The 16,220-nt window shown below is 33.1% G+C and overlaps 1 pseudogene across 1 annotated transcript; it reads right to left on the minus strand.

The window, feature by feature from the left end:
• Positions 1-8,717: 8,717 nt before the first annotated feature.
• On the minus strand, positions 8,718-15,855 carry LOC125860928 (replication protein A 70 kDa DNA-binding subunit B-like; annotated as a pseudogene). Its single transcript, XR_007445898.1, has 12 exons — positions 15,766-15,855; positions 14,774-14,834; positions 12,234-12,412; positions 11,859-12,144; positions 11,675-11,765; positions 11,389-11,522; positions 11,234-11,312; positions 11,017-11,152; positions 10,769-10,926; positions 10,558-10,681; positions 9,527-9,817; positions 8,718-9,024 (listed from the first exon to the last, which is right to left on the minus strand). The product of XR_007445898.1 is annotated as a replication protein A 70 kDa DNA-binding subunit B-like (transcript).
• Between the last annotated feature and the right edge of the window lie 365 nt (positions 15,856-16,220).

Raw genomic sequence — 16,220 nt, forward strand, 5'->3', positions numbered from 1 at the left:
TCATAGATCTCATCATAAGAAAAGAAGATCTAGGAGAAGGACTAGAGAAGAAAGAGATGAGCGTAGGGCTCATCGTAAATCTCATAGATTTACCAAGAATAGATCAAGGCGAGATCTTGATAAGATTAAGTGTTATAAATGTGAAAAATTTGGGCATATAGCTCCAAATTGTAAGCTAGAAAAGCTTAAGACTCTAGAACTTGATGATGATATTCAAGAGAAGATTTATAGTTTTCTATATACTTCTGGTTCAGAATCAGATTATGATGATTCTGAAGCAAGTTATGCAATAGAAAATGAGCAACCTGAGTCTTCTAAGGTTCATCAAGATTTGAATGATGCTTGCAAATGTCATGGTGATGTTTGTCACTGCGAACATGATGATTTCTACAAGCTACAATCTCAGTTCAAAGATATGAATATGTTCACTATCACTGCAGACAATGTGATAGAACTTCTAAAGGAAGTTACCGATAATACTATTCGTGAAAAGATCATTCAATTGGCTACTAGTAAAACTAGCTCTTCAACTAGTATTCCTAGTGATAAAAAGGTTAAAGATGAATTTAATTATTCTGCTCCTTACTCATTGTCTGAAGTTCATAATAGACTCTCTTCTAAACAAACCATGGTTATTCGTGATACTTCTTTTGATGATTTAAAAGGAAAAATTGAACATTTGAAAGAAGAAATTAAATTTCTTAAATAAAATCATATTATTTATGATCACTGTCTTAATCAGATTGAGTCTGCTAATAGCAAAGGAAAAAATAAGGTTGATGAATCAACTGTTGAAGAAAATACTCTTGCCAACACTTTGAATATTGATCCGAAACAAAATGTATTTTTAGGAATGATGCAAATTGTTACAGCTCATAAATGGTATGTTAAATGTACTATATTAATTGATAATACTTTTTCTATAACTAACATTGCTATGATTGATAGTGGCGCTGATGTGAGTTGCATTCAAGAAGGTCTTGTACCTACTAAATATTTTGAAAAAACAACCCATATGGTTAAATCTGCATCTGGTCATGCTTTAGATATAAAGTATAAATTATCTAATACTCGTATTTGCCAGAATAAAGTTTGTATTCCTCACTTCTTTTTCTTAGTAAAAAATCAGTTATACCCTCCTATTATTCTAGGAACTCCTTTTATAAATGCAATTTATCCTTTTACTAATATAAATGCTAAAGGATTTTTTGCTACTTATAAAAATCAAGATATTAGTTATACTTTTATCACCGAGCCTATTTCTAGAGATATTAATGCTCTAATTGACATGAAATAAAAGCATGTTGATTATTTATAGCTTGAGATATTTAGTATGTTATATTCGATACTTTAAAATCTGCTAAAATACAGGAAAAGATTAAACTCATTTCTGAAAAAATGACCATTGATATTTGTGCTGATCATCCTAGTGCCTTTTGGAATTGGAAAAAGCATATTGTAACTCTTCCATATGAATATGATTTCTCTGAGGAAAATATCCCTACCAAATCACGTCCTTGTCAGATGAATACCGAATTAGTTGAATTCTGCAAAAAGGAAGTTGATAATTTATTACAAAAGGGTTTGATAAAGTCTTCCAAATCACTATGGTCGTGTACTGCTTTTTATGTTAATAACGTAGTAGAAAAAGAACGAAGTGTTCCCAGGTTAGTTATAAATTATAAACCTTTAAATAAATTTTTAAAATGGATTAGATATCCTATTCCAAATAAAAGAGATTTATTAACCAGATTATATGATGCTAATATCTTTTCAAAATTTGATTTAAAATCTGGATATTGGCAAATTCAAATATTTAGAGACCATTCATATAGAACGACATTTAATGTTCCGTTTGGACAGTACGAATGGAATGTAATGCCTTTTGGGTTAAAAAATGCTCCCTCAGAATTTCAAAAGTTAATGAATGATATTTTTAATCCCTATTTGGATTTCATCATAGTTTATATTGATGATATTTTGGTATACTCAAAGACTCTTGAAATGCATATTAAACAGTTAGACATTTTTAAGAAAATAGTTATTCAAAATGGTTTGGTCATATCTAAACCTAAAATGAGTCTTTTTCAAACAGAAGTTAGATTTTTGGGTCATTTGATTTGTCAAGGAAAAGTGACTCCTATTCAGCGATCTATTGAATTCGCATCAAAATTCCCTGATATTATTACAGATAAGACGCAATTGCAGCAGTTTCTGGGAAGTTTAAACTACATTTCCCCATTCTACAAGAATTTGTCTCGAGATTTAGCTCCGTTATATGACAGGCTAAAAAAGGATCATAAGAAGCCTTGGACTAATAGTCTCACAGATCTTGTAAAGACTATTAAAGAAAGACTTAAATCTTTACCTTGTTTAACCCTTGCTAATCCTGCTTGGCCAAAGATTATGAAAACAAATGCGTCTAATATTGGGTATGGAGGTATATTGAAACAAATTAATCCGCATGATAAAAATGAATATCTTATTCGATTTCATTCAGGAAAAAATATGCGACGGTAGCTCATGAAATGTAACTATCGTTAAGTGCGTTTTAAAATTTCAATATGATTTATATAATAAAAAATTCTTGATAAAAACTGATGCTCAGTCAGTCAAGTATTTGTTTCATAAATATTTTAAACATGATGCGTCTAAATTAATTTTTGCTAGGTGGCAGGGACAATTAGCCCCTTTTGATTTTGAAATTCATTATAAAAAGGGAAGTGATAATTCCCTCCCAGACTTCTTATCAAGAGAATATCTTTCTTCTAATGGGTTTTCTTGACTTCTTTCCTGATAAAGATTTGGTTACAATTTTGAAGGTAGTTCCTCTTAATAGAGATTTAAAGGAACTTATATTATGAAAAATTATAGACGGAATAGTGATTGATATCGTCAATAACTACATGATTGAACAAGAGCTTTATGAAAGATTTTATTGTAATAAAGTTTATAACCTCTTGAATGATTAAAAATATAACCTCTTGAATGATTAAAACTAAATGTTATGTTTGCAGGATGGATCCTCCTTGGATTACCAAGGCTAGAGGAAAAGACAGCTATACTCGCGAAAGGGGAAAATCATCCCCAAGTACATCAAGATCATCATACGGATCTTCATAATCTAGTACTCCAATTATACAAAAGGGAGGAATGAGTTTATATAACTTAAACTCTAGAGCACAAGAAAAAGCTTCATCATCAATACATCTGGAAGATATTCCAGAAAGTGATTCATTATATGCTAAACTACAAGAGTTTCTAACTCAAAAGTAAGGTGATTCTTTTGCTTCAATCGCCAAAGAAGAAGTTGATGATATCAAAACATATGAAAAGGTAGAAAAAAGAGAAATGATATTTCTCTTAGAAAACTCTGACATACAGAGAAAAGAAGAACCTTGGAAGATATTCCAAAGGTATTTAGTTAATGGGCTTTATTTTCCAGGTGAGTCATACAAAACTCGGAAATATTATGAGAATCTGCTAATAAGCACAGGTGTTGAATTTCAACATTTTTCAGGATATAATACAAGTGAGAATGTTTATAACTTCTCTAAAATGATTATAAAACACGTCATTCATATTGAAGATTGGGGTATTTCTTCAATGACTGAAAGACAATTCAGTCTGAACAAAGACATGGTAAGTTTTACCTATTGGGATTATATTCATGCATTTAATAAAGTCCTCTGTTATAACAATGAAATGCATAAACATACTTGGTTTATAAAAGTATGTGCCAAGATATTTGCTAACCCTATACCAAATTGGTTTCTAAACTGATGGTCATACCACGGGCCAACCATAAAAATATTGCCTGAACCATTTCTCAAGTTATACAAAGAATGGGTCAAGATTTCCCCAGATCTCAACAAGTTATATCATCAAGAACATATTTGTTATTTTCAACAAATTGAATATATATACTTTTTTTATAGAATTCTCTGTTCCATGGATTCATAAATGGGTTCCAAAAGTAGATTTCACTGAGAAACAAATCCCTTGCCTATACAAAACTTATTATAATAATTTTTGGGACAAGTTGATGAAGAAATATCCTCAAACAAAGTCTTTATACGGACAAGAACTGTTGGATCTAATAACGAAAATCATACATGATTATAAATCAATTCATAATAAAGGAATTATGACTGATGACTCAACCTCCGTAAAACATATGGCTAGAAAAATATCTAATCATGATGAAGGAGAACAAAATGAAATGATTATGAATTATCTAGAAGAAGTGAAGAAAAAGATTCTTCTAAATATAAGTCATTATGCAAAATCAGATTCATCAATGCGAAGTGAAACAAGTGAAGCTATGCACGAAGCACAACCATATGAAGAAGAAGCACCAGTGGATGCACTGAAGAAAGCCAAAGATTTTTTGGCAAAATTAAAGGACAAGATGTAAAAAGAAGTGTGAAGCTTATCCGCGTCGGTAGCAGGCCCGCACTAATGTAGCAACACTGTTCACTTACAGTAGATACACTGTTCACCTACAGTAGATACACTATTACCAGGACCCAGATAGTGGCCCAGTATCCTGTACAAAAATGCTTTCTTTTTTCTATAAATAAGTTTGTTTTTCTTTAATTGATAGCATGGTTTAGAAATCACCTCTTCTTGTTTACGTTTTTCTCTCTCTCTTGTAAAATCTTCTAAGTATTGTAAGCTTACCGGACTTTGGCCGGAGCAATAAAGAGTGGTGTTTACTATAAGGTACTTCCTTTTATTTTCAGCTTTATCTTTTTATCTCTGAGTTAAGTCGTGACTATGTCCGGCTAAAAAATTATATCTATGCTGGATAACTAACTTCTTTTTTATATAATCCATGAACGGATCTAAGCTTTATTTAAATATAGAAGAATTTTAGTATGGCTTCTCGACTTGGTTCTGAGATTGAGGTACAGTCGGATCTAGTACTACTTTTATTGGCTTTGTCTTTGTGACTCCGTCTGATGAGCCGTGGTTTTTAGCCCGAAAAAGAGTTTGATAAGTAGGGCGCCTGATACCCGGTTAGAACTATCAGACACATGGGCTCAATAAAAGTATGTATTAGCTTCTTGACAGCCCTTTGCTTGGGTAAAATAATTAAACCATGCAGTCTGAGAAACTATGTTAAAATTCTTGTGTATTTCGATTCTTATGTAGTTGGACTACCTCTAAGGATATTGACTTGCTTGATCTATGACTGGGCGGACCACCGTCAGGTTAGTGATCCTGTATCGTATAATATTTAGAAATGACAGTTGTTGGGACGAACACATCGTTAAAAAAATGTACCCAAAGCTGTCCAAATTGAACACAACACTAATTGGTTGTACGAAGAGCAATTTAATTCGTACTGTACAAGTGGGCTCCATTTAATTGTTTATTGAACTTTATGGTCTTTTCCAATAAACACGTGTATCATATTAGCTATATCTACAATTTTACTTTCCTCTTTGCTACTTTGGCTGCCATTTCTCATGTTGATTTTTTTTCTCAACAATTTTACTTTGTTGTTCGTTGCTTTCACTACCATCTTTGTTGATAATTTTGTTAAATTTCTTATGGCTGATTTGAGAGGATTCGGAACCTAAGTAATCCACAAAAATATAAAAGTGACCAAAATAAGCCATTACTTTAGTAAGTAACTAAAATAGGCTTAGTGGAAGAAAAAATTTCACTTTATTTAATATTCTAAACGTTTTTCGTTAGTCTCATAACGTGTATATTTTATATATAACGGAACTATTTCATACACTTTATAAAATGGAGCTATTTCTTACATTTTATAAAGTATAAGTTTTTCTTACACTTTGTAAAGTGAAACTTTTTCTTACACTTTATAAAGTGGAAGAAAAAAATTTATTTTACCAAGAGGAATATTTTTCAAGTTTTTATCTCTTTATGAACCTTTTGCAGTGTTTTCATACAATTATATTGATTTGACATATTATAAAAACGAAAAAAATTATTACATTATGTATTTTTAATTTTTTATTCTGAAAAATCCTCCAATCTTTATTTAAGGACGTTCAAACATAGTTGATAGCACCTACAACATAAAGTCTTCTATATTTGTTCATTTCAATCTAAAAGAAATGTCTTCTAAATCAAAAGTTAGAGTTTCGATTTATTGGGATGGCGAAATTATACATGACGGAAATACCGTTTATTATAATTGTCCTTCCAAACACAACGCTAAATATTCAATTAATGTCCGATATCATAAATTTATTTCATCAATTTATAAAAGAATGAGTATAAACAGTACTGATTATAATTTGATTATAGTCGGAAAATACCCTACTTTATTTTTATCACAAGGACAAATAAATTTTGGAGAGTGGATTATCTATAATGACGAATTGTTGACAGACTTTTTAAGGGTTCCAAATGACTACATAGATCAAATCAAGTTAACAATACTTGAAATCTATGTTAGGAAGGAGCCTAAGACTAGTCAACAACGTTCTCCTTTATCGGTCGATATCCATTCCCGATTAGAAAATCGTAATAGCGTTGATAGATTTCCGATAACTCAATCTACTGATTTTCCTAACATGACTCATTATCAAAATATTCTTACTGGTCGATATGATTTTGATTTGAACGAAACTATCAATGAAAGTGACTGGTAATACTCAATAATTATATTTCGACTATTATTTGTTGATTTTGTCAATTATTTATTAATTTATATGATTTATTATTCTTATTATTATTATTATATATTTTGTCGCGATTTACCTCAGCAAGATAGGAATATTGCTCCAAGTTAGGACTAGATAATTATTTTGGTCAGTCTTCACACTTTGAAATGACGGAAAATGTTGGGACCTCCTCAAATTTTCATGTCTCGCCTACTTTTGATGCAGATGATTATCGATATGTCCAACACTTGATTTTTTATTTAAGTAAGTTAATTGCATGAGACAAATATTTATACTTTTTTTTACATACATAGGGAAAATATCACACATGATGAGCCCATTGATCCTGTGAATATCGATGATCGTGACCTTCCAAATTACGGCTCACCTTCAGCTAGTGATAGTGATGATTTGCCTAATGCCAAAGAATCAGGAGATAATGTTCCATTTGAGGCATCATCTAGTGATGATGATTTTTTAATGCTCAATCAGTCGCCAAGACCAATGTCCATGAGTCAGTTTTGTAATCATGAAATTTCTTATCTTGATCATCTCCCAGATGGTCCAGATATCTTTGGCGATACACATGATGAATATAAATCACAACGTACGTGGCGTGAACCGAAAGATTTCATGAATGGTGCTATTTTTATTGAAAAAGGCATGTCATTCAATTCAAAGAAGCTCTTGCAAAGAGCAGTTAAGCTTCTACATTTAAAGATAGTGAGGGAGTACTTTGCTATTAAATCGACAAAGAAATCATGGCGACTTGTTTGCAGGCGTGTAGAACAAGGATGTTGATTTAGGCTAACTTCTTTTAATGATAAACATATTAACATATGGAAAGTTGGAAGATACATTAAAGAACATACATGTGATATGGGTACGTGCCGCAATGGACATTTCAACTTGGATGTTGAGATGATTGCTAATGTCCTCCGTGCTGATATAGAAAAAAACGTACAATGTACTATTTTATCCTTAGATGATTTTCTTTAATAAGAAAATATTTATATTTTATTTGATAATTAATATTATCTTTACTTTTCAGGTTTTCCATCAAAGACTGTCAAACAACCGTTCTTAAAGCATATAGCATTTCGATAAGAAGAAGAAAAGCCTATCTTGATTGCACGCGTGCTTTTGAAAAAGTCTAGGATACTTGGGAGGGTTCTTTTGCCGAGTTGCCGAGGTTCATGGAAGCTTTGAAACACTTCAATCCCGGAACAATAGTTGAATGGAAAACAGAGCGGAGTGTCGATGTCATTGAAGATGTATTCAACTATGTGTTCTGGACTTTTAAACCATGCATTGATGTGTTTGTGTTTTGTCGTCCTGTTATATCGATCGACGGAACACATGTCTATGGAAAATATGATATCAAGTTGTTGATTAAGATTGCAACGGATGATAACGACTCAATATTACCTTTGGCATTTGCAATAGTTGCGAATGAGATCATGGAGACATGGAGTTTATTTTTGGATCATTTGCACTTGCACGTTGTCAAGGGTCGTAGATGTGTGACATTGATTTCAGATAGGCATCACGGAATACTCTCATCCGTGTATAATTCTCCTAATTGGCAGGCCCCATTTGGGTTCCATCGTTTTTGTTTAAGACATTTGAAGGCCAATTTTCAAAAAAATTCAAAAATGTCACTTTGAACAATCTTTTATGGGCAACTGCAAATCACTATCAGGAGAAAAAGGTTTTGGAAAAAATTGAGATGATCAAGAGATTAACCCGAAAGCGTATGTGTGGTTAATGAAGAACGATCTTGACAAATGGACATTGCACAAGGATGGAGGTAGGAGATGGGGCATGCTAACAACAAACCGTTCCGAGTCATTCAATGGTCTTCTTAAATCAGCCAGGGGCTTGCCAGTTACTGCAATGGTAAGACTAACTTATAATCAGATTGTGAACCGATTTGTTACAAGATCAAAATTTGTCAATCAACTAGTATATATATATATACTAGGGTAGGGAGGCCCGTGCAATAGTAAAAATATTATGGTTGTAAAAATATTGTAATATTAATGAATCAAGGGTTAGAGTATTTGTAGAAGATAGATAATATGATCTATTATATTATGTACTATTAGAAATATGTAGAATATGTACAATAGACATAACTATGATGTCGAGTTGAACGGTTTGCACATACTAACTAACGTAATATAACCAAAATAATATAGTACATGTTGCAGTTTTGGTATATAAGATTTGCATGTCATTGTGTAGGATATTTAGAGGACACTGCAGTTTGCCTGTCCATAGCTAATCTTGCTGATGCAAAAAACCAGAGCGTAGGGAGAGTCATTCATTATAATGTCCCTAGCATAACCAAAAGTGACAAAATGGTGTGACGGAGTTCCTGTAATTAGACAGTTTAAAGTATGTTAGAAAGTGCAAATATGGCAACAGATAGCAAAGTTATTTTAAAATAGATAGAGTTGCTGTTGAATCTCTGTGTCATTGGCCTAATAGTCTACGGTGAATGAGGTTAGCTAGTACAGAGAAACCTCATTCCTATTGTTCCTATTGATAAGTGTGTATTATAAACAGTGAACATGAGAGGAGGAATTAAAAAGAAATTGTTAACCACTTGATTTGAGCATGGATATGAACATGGATAGACCATTTTTAGCCCTGAGTTAATCTGAGACTGTGCAATATTATGTCAGACATAAAGAAAACAAAATTGAGAAATTTGAAAGCAGATAAGAGCAATTGCAAAAGCAGCAACATAAGTATGACATTTACAATGTTTTACAGGAATGACGTGGATAGGTGTATAAAAGAAAGTAAGGTACAGGTAAAAGTATTCATAATCATTCTGAGCTATAGTTTGCTCTTAAAGTGAGATGTAGACTGACCTTTTAAACCTTTTTGGTTGGTGTGGGCGGTTCAAATTTTGCTGGTGCATTTGAAGGACCAGCTGTAGCAGTTGTTGCCATGACTTCTACCTCACTTGTTTCCAAAGGCTTTATCTTTTTAGGAGTCCTATCAGTAGTGCTCTCTGGTGTATGTTGTTTTTCCATGTAGGAAGGAATGGACAAAGTTGCATTTGTGGTATTTGAGCTGCCCCAAGATGACTTCCTTAGCTGAATTTCGAATACTTTGTTTGACAGCATCTCATGGACATGAGTTAGAGACAATGATTGTCGCTGTAAATGTAAGAAGTTAGAACAAACAGTTTAGAGCAAACAGAAGATCGATGGATATAACAAGAAGAAGCCCGGTTTCCTATGACAATCCATAAAAAGAAAATATACAGCAAAACAATAAAGATTGCAACTTAACTCATTTTTTCCCCTATGAATATGCATAAGCATTTGAAATAGACATATCTTTGACTTTAAATTCCAGATGCATTGAACAATTTCACTATATGTTGTAGAACATTTCTTGTTTGACCAAAACAGTATATTCAGAATACCCAAAAAGGGAAATAAGCAGAAATCTTCAGCAAAGCTTCAGAGACAGATTTAAAGGCTGTAGAGAAACAGAAAACAATAAAGAACAAACGTTACTATCATCAACAGAACATCCATGGATATAACAACAAAAAGCCCGGTTTCCTATGACAACCCATAAAAAGAAAATATACAGAAAAACAACAAAAATTGTTTACTCTTTTTTTCCCTTATCAATATGGCAAAAGAGCTTAAATAGACATATGTTTGACTTTAAAGTCCACATGCATTCAAGAGTTTTACTATATGTTGCAGAACATTCCTTGTTTGACCAAAACAGTACATACGAAATACCCAAAAAGGGAATTCAAGAGAAATCTTCAGCAAAGCTTTGGACACAGATTTAAAGGCTGTAGAGAAACAGAAAACAGTAAAGAATAGATGGATTCGGCATTGAAATGTACAAGTAGCTAGTGGGAATGAGTGATAACCTTAGTGCAAGTTATGTCAAATATGTCTTCTACTGTCATGAACAGTAATTTTCCTCCTAATTCAGCAGAGATAGATGCTGTAGTTGTAGCAGTATTGTCAATAAGATCTATTTGGAAGCTACAACTGAAATGAAGGGAAGTTAGAAATATGTGTATAATAAACAGTATATTTTGTACAAAGTGTAATTTAGAAGTCAGAAAAGTATAGTACCGAGGCACTAATGATGTTTTCCGATTGCATTTTGGACATTCAAAATCCTTTCTATCCTTTGTCCGCTTCTTCTGTTTGCATCCTGAGCATTCAAGCACACAGAAGTCTTGGAACTCATCTAATATGGCCTTCTCTGCTTCAACATAGAACACTCCCATCTGTCGGAAGTTTTCATCATTTAGGCAAAGCTATAGAATCAGAAAATTAGTACGGATACTCTCAAATGAGAAGGTTGAAGTATGACTTACAGAAGGTGCTGATGAGATTTCTGCAATAGAGATAATTTGTTGGCCAGCAGGAGTGACTATCATGGGAGTGATAGATGAGCTTGTTGAGGTTTTCGCTGATGGAGAACCTAACAACATTGTCTTGTTTTCTTTTGCCCTATTGTTAGACCAAATAATATGTTTAGCACGTTATTTAGAAGCAAAGTAAAGCTATAGAATAAATATGAAATGTGAGTACCAGTTGATGAGTGCCACTGCCTGTGGGTAATTAGGATTTACACGTACTGTGGAATTGTACCTAGTCTGCAGCGACAATCCTGTATAATACATAGGTTGTATATTGTGTTGCTATTATATAAAATTATGTTGGTAAGAAGTTGAGCACAAACGTACCTTGATAAGTAGAGATTCCTATACTCCTTCCGAGGATTACCAGCAGATCTGCCTCTGTTGCCATTTTAGAGGAAATTTCATGTCCTTCTATTTCTCCAAAATCTTCCTATAGAGTGAAGAGAAACTGATTTTTCCTGAGATTGTCAGAACAGAAGGTCAGAAGAGTAAGTACTATGATAATGCGTAGACGATAATGGATGTTGGCAGTAGACAAATGTAGAAAGTGTTTACTGATTAAAAATATTTGCAGAAAATGGGAAAGTAAAATGTCAAATGTGATGCTTACTGATTGTCACAAAGGGTAATCTCTCGACACCTATGATGACTGCGACCGACATTTTTTTGAGGACCACAACGAAGAACGATTGCTAGTATATCTGCGTATATAGTACATATTCAAATGTCAAAAGTCTTCTGCAGCAGTAAACATGTATATTTCAGTCTGGTAACAGCTAGTACGATGGATGTACCTATTTCAGCAGCAGAATCGACCATCAGATGAGGAATGCGGTCAAAGCTGGTGATATTCAGCTTGTTTGGCGGTGGAAGTGGTTTTTCAACTTCATGAGATGCTTTGATGTGTTCAATTACTGTTTCTTTGTCAAGAATCCAGTGGAATTTATGTATCGGCTTGCCGTATGAAGTTGGTGAGACTTTCACTTTTGCAGTAGAGATGAGGTAGGTATTGAGGAGTTTAAGTGTAGCTGCATACTGCTCGATTTCATCACTGTACATAACTGCCTTAATTTGGCATTCCTGAAAGTAAGAGTTATGGAAAGTTGAGATGAAGTAAGTTGAGAGGAAAAGAGCAATAGTGATAATGTAAAATATAATAATGAGCTGACCTCTTCATCTTCCAAAATTAAATTTTGGAATGTACATTTCTTGTCAAGGCTTTCGCGTGGGCGGCTTATTTCGACAATTTGAACTTTGCAAATCCAATCTCGTGTGGCTGGTTCTATTTGGTTGATGTTCACTCTTAGTACCATGTTTGTAGGAAAGATAGTTAACCAAATAGTAGTATCTGCAGGATAACATGAATATTAAGTCAAACTACTTGCTTTGTTGTGTTTTTATGAACAGGGCTGATTAAAGTAGGGATATGCAACATTGTTTCATTTGTTTAGACAAGAGGAAAGAAGCAATCAAAAGCAAGGAGCAGTGTGGCGTAAAATGCACCTTGTAGCTGCATAAATGAGCTTTTGATGTAGTAAAAAAGCACTAACAAACTCTTGTAAAAGCAAGTTAGGACATAATAAACTTTGTATGTTCCAAAAAAAAACAAACAGAAGAACAAATGAAAAGGAAAAGAACAGTGTTGTCATAGTAGAAGTAGAGTCATATATAAATCTGTTAGGGCCCTTCAGTGGAGCTCACTGAAGACATAAATTCAGTTTGCAGGCATTATTAATGTGGAAAGTACAGTTGGACAATTGTTTTTTTACACAAGATCTGTTACAGGGACAAAAAATGTTGCAGAATATTAAAACAACAACAATTATCTGTGAAACTTGAGTCAAACCACTATGCATTTGGGAAAAACAAAACGAAAAAGTTTACTGAAGCTAGTATGTGATGGCTTATGTATGACTTAGTATCATGGATCATACAGTTTGTAGAAGAGACCTAATCTGTCACATTTATATCCAAAGGCACCATTTAGTCTTACCCAAAATGTTTCGTATTTTTCATAGAAAAACTGACTTTTCATGTTACTATTTGAAATGTCAATAAAAAGAAAGGAAAAAAAAAGACAAAAGAAAAGAGCTATGCTGAAGATATTTTGGTGATGTTGGGCATGAAAGTAAAAGCATACTGCTGGATCCATGGTATATCTATGAAAGATTGAATAGTATTGAAAGCATTAAATATGAGGCATGAAACAGGAAACTCATAAGGGAGGCTATTACTTTGGCTTTTACATTTGTAATATCAGTACAAATGTAAGACCATAGTAATTGACATCCAACTAATAACTGTAATGTTGATGTATTTTCATTTTCTGTTTTGCTGACAATCAGAATCTGGAAGAAAAATGAAAATGGGAAGAGGGAAAAGATAAAAAGGGAAGAAATAATACCTGAGAAAGGGAGCAAAATATTTTCTTGAATGAAAGCCTATTAGATTTGTGTTGTATGAGTAATATATATATATATATATATAACAATATGTATTACCTTACTCTTATCTAATGTGTTAATATTTTTTTAAAAAAAATATAGAAATTATAAAGGACAAAAAAACTACATGCGTCTTCCTAGAAATTCATGGGGTTTTGGTTGCCAATGAAAATGTGCCAAAAAAGACAGAAAATTAATACATTTGGCAGTCCAAAAACAGACAAAATCATTACCTTTGACTACTTAATGTAATGAGTTTGTCTTTTTTTGGCATTATTTCATTGGCAACCAAAATTGCATGAATTTTGAAGAAGACAGTTGTAGTTTAATTGTTCTTTCTAAATAAGGAAATTTGTTTTGTATCTATCTATGTATGTATCTATCTATGTGTATATATATACTCTCTCTCTCTTTATATATATATATATATATATATATACGCACAGATAGATACGAAATCATGTGTCATCTGGTTAGTATGGTAGCAAAAATAGTATAGGATTACCCTTTTGTTTGTACTGTAAAATTGAATGTAGGAACTGTTAGCGTAAAGCTAGATAATGCATTTCGCTAAAAGTAAAATAAATTTGAATGCCTAATAAGTTCAGAAACACACAGAGATCACTATTGCCTTTGCCTTTTCGTTTACTATATGCGAAACTTCAATCATACTCCTTGTAGGTTTCTCCTATAGCAAGGGAAATTCATTGTTGTGTATTTGACATTATTAGGGACTCTAAATGTGAATGATTCGAACCTATATGATTACGGGTAGAATTAAGTATACTAAGTGGAACAAGCTCTGCCATTGAGATGTAGATGTAACAGGTGATGGTTTATTGTGAAGGAACACAGTAGATTGTGGTCGAATTATACTTTGATGGCCAGAGTCAATCTTTGCAAAATGGAGAGCAGCAAGAATTTGGGGAAGAGCATGTGTTTGAGCAAAGTATTCTGGCTAGCATAGTGGCAGAAGAGCTACCCTTTTTTCATTTGGTATTTTATGGTAAGAAATTGGGTTTCTCATTTTTTTGGAATCCTTTTTGGTAGTAGCTGTTTGTTCAGGCAGGATTGTATTTATTTGCTGTTTAGTGGTAGATAGTTGAGGGCAAGTATTTAGCGAAGTTCTTTTATTGAAGGTAATATCTTGCTGTTCAATTAGGGTCAGTCAACAGAGAATAACAGAGTACAATGTAGACTGAAGAATACAGCAGAACAGTAACAAAGGTAAAAAAACTATAGAGCAAGAAAATGCAGCAACTTACGTTTGTCGGTCAGAAGTTTGTTGTTTATTTCAGCATCTGAAGAAGTGTGAGTTTGAAAATCCTACATAAGGTGTAGCAAGTATGTAGTGTATTAGTTAAAACTATGGAAAACCGAAGATTGAAATGAAGATTGCATTCTTGAGACCACTCTAATTAACTAAAAGGTGAAATGACAGCTTACCAAGAGTAGAGCATATATTAAAAGGCACATATGTGGTAAAGGCGTAAATAGCAGCCGTGTGTGAGGGTCAAGCATATATGTGGTTAATACATTGGGTAAAATTGTTAGATCTTTGGATTTTCCAAAGTTAACTGTCTCTTCAGTGCAGAGGACCTGGACAAAGAAGATTGTCTCGTTGTTTCAGCTAAACTACTGTAGTTTATTTTGCAAATGAACAAGTTGTTCTTTGCCGTTGAATTATTTTTCATTCACCTATTTACTACATATTTGTTATGGACATCGGCAGTGTAGAAATCCCAGAACCAGTAAGACATAGAGTGGAGTTTTCCTGTAGTTTGACATGACATATATACTGCAAATCAATAATAACTAAGGCAACTAACGAAAAAATTGACTGACATTTGCGCATTAGTATAGGGAATGGCTACAGTATATTACATTGATTTGCTTAGAGGGCATTACCTTTATATCATATAACCCATTTAGGTATAATTACATTTGATAAGAGCCCTTTTGTTCCGACTGAAATGAATATAGAGAGTAGAAGAGCATGACCAAATATACAGTAAGATTTGCTTACGCAAACGGACAGAAATTTAGTAGGCAATTTACTCCTAATAAGGTAGAGACTTTTCTCATCACAACAATTGGTTTGAGTTGATGATTTTATAATATGTCTATGTCATTCATTGCACTGTCTATAATTCAGAAGTCATTTTGATGTGATAAGAACTACAAGAGAGCAAACAGAGATTCAACTAATTGTCCAGCAAAGAGAGAAAAATGAGCAGAGCAAAGGCAGGCATCATACCTTTCTTAGCTTGGAAGATGGATGAACTCCACAGAAGCTTTGCATATTCACAGATGTAGAGGAAGAAAGAAATAACATGTGGCAGCTGCAATGGAGGTAGCAAATAGGTGTCAACAGAAGAGATTGTGTCGTTGTTTGAGCTAAACTACTGTACTTAATTCTGCAAATTAAGAAGTTGTTCTTTCCTGTTGAATTATCTTTCATTCACCTATTCATTACATAATTGTTATGGACATCAACACTGTAGAAATCCCAGAAGCAGTAAGACATAGAGTGGAGTTTTCCTCTAGTTTGACATGACATATGTACTGCAAATCAATACTAAGTAAGGCAACTAATGAAACAATTGACTGACATTTGCGCATTAGTATAGTGAACAACTACAGTATATTACATTGATTTGCTTAGAGGGCATTACCTTTATATCATATAACCCATTTAGGTATAATTACATT

Source organism: Solanum stenotomum, chromosome 3 (genome assembly GCF_019186545.1).
Source record: "Solanum stenotomum isolate F172 chromosome 3, ASM1918654v1, whole genome shotgun sequence".
Taxonomy (NCBI): domain Eukaryota; kingdom Viridiplantae; phylum Streptophyta; class Magnoliopsida; order Solanales; family Solanaceae; genus Solanum; species Solanum stenotomum.